Source organism: Aethalodelphis obliquidens, unplaced genomic scaffold, assembly GCF_003676395.1.
Source record: "Aethalodelphis obliquidens isolate GAN/ISIS:26980383/991018 unplaced genomic scaffold, ASM367639v1 scaffold36, whole genome shotgun sequence".
NCBI lineage: Eukaryota > Metazoa > Chordata > Mammalia > Artiodactyla > Delphinidae > Aethalodelphis > Aethalodelphis obliquidens.
In genome coordinates this window covers 19,857,841-19,861,071 of record NW_020837980.1, presented here as the reverse complement: position 1 = coordinate 19,861,071, position 3,231 = coordinate 19,857,841, and the positions used below count along the sequence as shown (strand labels likewise).

At 31.3% G+C, this 3,231-nt stretch overlaps 1 long non-coding RNA gene across 1 annotated transcript; it reads right to left on the bottom strand.

Annotated features, from left to right (window-relative positions):
• Window positions 1-515: 515 nt before the first annotated feature.
• LOC113632285 (uncharacterized) lies at window positions 516-2,949 on the bottom strand. The gene is made up of 3 exons (XR_003437753.1): window positions 2,019-2,949; window positions 817-915; window positions 516-673 (listed from the first exon to the last, which is right to left on the bottom strand). It is a non-coding gene; the product is annotated as an uncharacterized LOC113632285 (long non-coding RNA).
• Between the last annotated feature and the right edge of the window lie 282 nt (window positions 2,950-3,231).

Here is a 3,231-nt window from a genome sequence, read left to right as displayed (position 1 = left end):
AAAAACAGCTTTCTATATTATGGCTATTGTATCTGGATGTATAAAAAAATTAATGTAAAATTTATACACTTGTAATGTCATATATGTTAGAGGAATAATATCCATCAGAGAAAGCTAGAAAGAAAAAAGTGTTAATGAGACACAACTCCCTTGCTTTTCATTTGTTTTCTTTTTGCCTTTTTGACCCTCTTCACACATTTCTCTCGCCCCCCACCTTAATATAATTTAAATCCCATTTTTCTCATAATAATAATCAAATTGCAAACAATAATTATCTTTTATAAATAATACGTTGGGTTTTTTCACATTCTCTTATGTCTTCTTTCTTATTTTGCCCAATATTATTATTATTAATATTATATTATATAATATATATAATATATATTATATAATATATATAATATAATATATAATATATATAATATATAATATATATTATATATATAATATTATAAATATTAATATTTCCTTGATAAAACATTGACCATACCATAAAACAGCATTTTTCTATCATGATTCACGAAGTTTTGTGGCTGTCAGGAAGGCAAACCCTTTAGTTCCAATGATCAATATTAGAAGTGGATTGAACAGAAAGAATACTCACCACCATTTTTAGAAGATAGTGTGGGAACAGGTGATCTTTTTCAGTTTTGTTCTTCTCTGCTAGAAAATACTGTGGTAAAAATTATGGTAGTAATTAGTTCTGTATAGGACAAAATAATTAAGACAACGTAAAAATCAGTCTTGAAAGCAAATCATTGAAATGTATTATGTTACTGATTTTAATAAAAACAGATTATTTTCTTAATTACTTACAGTTTGCAAGCGAGGCACCCACTGTTGTCATCCAGACCACACACAAGATCCCTAGACTCCCAGTCACCAGTTGCCATGCTGTAGGTCGGTGGTGTAACACTAAAGAAAACAGAAACAATGATGAAGTTCCATCGTTTCCCAGAAGTCATCAAATGTAAAATTTAAGACCATTGTGTTTCACCCTTAGAGGGCAACCATTCATTTTCTAATTCTTGAATGAGTTCATCCTGAATAAAACTATTTCTCAGCCACATTGAGAACCCTAGTTCTTTGATACCCAAATTTCCTCCCTATTAGCTTCTTGTTGACTTCAGTTCTTTCTTATCAGAAATGGACATACATTTCGTATGTACCTTTCTTGAGTCTTCCTCTACTCAAGCCTTATATGTTGCTTTTCTCTATGATAGACTTTTCACCCCCATCATCTCTATTTGCAACCTTACCTACTGAGTCTTTCCCACCCATTTCCATCCTCTTCTGGAAGATCCAGCCTTTCAAATCTAATTTCATTATGGACGTTGTCCTCTGAAGTGATCAAGAGACAATTCAATGCCATATATGATCTGACTTTTACTGGATTAAACATTATTTTTCTTAATGGTGAGTAAGATGATTAACTACTTAGTCACTTAAGCTAGAAACCTTGTTATCTTATTCTACTCATTTCTCACCTTACCTCCAACTTTCAGTTAATCATGAAGTCATATAAGCTCTACCGCCAAAATACTTTTTTTCTCTATAATCTGTCTTTCCCCTAACAAATTCTGTTAGTTCTTTGAAGCTAAGTGGTTATTGCTTCTTCATCTTTGTAGGTACCCTAAGTCCAGAGCAGGCCCACAGAACAAATTCAGACATAGTTGTGGGACTGAGTTATATTGAACTGAATTGAAGACTAATATCAAGAATTATTTTAAAATAATTTTAAAATAACACAAAAAAAGTAATAGAATTTTCACAGTAGTTCTTACAAGTAATGCAATTCTGTAGGAATTTGAATCAATGCTATTTTAGAGGAAAGGAACATAGTGAAGGACTATTTAAGAGACAAACAATTCCATGGTAATATCCTAAAATAATTAAGGAGAGTGCTGAAGACAGATAATTAGTGTAATGAGGCAATTTTATAGTGGTTTTGAGAGAAGTAATCTTCTAAACCCAAGAATCAAGATCTAGCAAATAACAAAATATATATAATATTGTACCTTTTCTTTTTTTCCTAAACAACCGTTTTCTGTGCTGAAGGTGAGAGGGCCTTGGAAACTTCAGTTCCGTGTAGTTTACTTGCTGTTCACTTGATTTGACACTTCTCTGGTTTGTCTTGGGTATTTTTTGCTTCTGTTGAGATTTGGAAAGTTTTGGTTCTGTGTAGGTTACCTCTTGCTTGTTTACAATACCCTTGTTTTGCTTACTCTTAAACATTATTTTTTGGAAAGACTTAGATTGTTTCAGCTCAATCTTGATATCTTCCTGTGTCTCTCTTTAATATCTATGCAATAGAGAAATGTGAGGAAAAGAGTTACATGGTGACTGTATCAGCTCAGACAGCGAAAATTGCCTTCATTCTGATGTACAAGTAAACATTTAGGTATAACATTAAAAGGGTAAAAAAGGGAGGAAATGAGAGACTAAATCTCTCTCCCAACTTTGCAGTCCTTCTTCAGAAGAATAATTTTATTCCCCTTTAATGAGATTATACATTTCATTTCCTCTTTGAATCAGGTTTTGAAAGGAGCAGATTAAGGAGTAGATATGTTTTTCCCTCTCAACATTCTCTGTATAATGAATCATGTTGACAATGTGTAGACTATGGCTAAAACACAACTACATTAACAAAGTGTTGATTATTTAAATTTAATATTAAAGTTTTTATTTCAAATCAGGTTGGCATAAAGTTTATTGTATCACTGAAATAACCCATTACTCAGTAGATTCTTTACTAATAGAGGAAAACCCCATCTCTTTCAAGAACTGGGTAGAGTCTACATTTGTACAATAACCATGTATCTCTCAATCTGCCAGCCTAACGTCTTTTTGCTACTTAACTAGATTATATTTACCTACAGGCACATACTCACACACAGAGGCAGACACACAGACCATCTAAATTAAAGAGACAAGGCCAATGAATCACCAAAAATAAACAAAAGAAATTAAAAGGTAATGTATAAAATTTTTAAAATTTATTCAATCTCATTAATAAAGAAAGAAAGCAAGCAAATGAAAAGAATAGAACAACTTTCACCTGTGAGAACACTAAATAACTGATACTTTTCTGAATTGGCAAATGACTGTGAGTATAAAATTGTCAATAGTTATTAAAACATAAAATATACAGGTTTTTTACCAGCAATTCTATTTTAAGTAATTTATCTTACAAAATATTTTTTAAATATTCAAAGTTGTGTAGCACCTGTT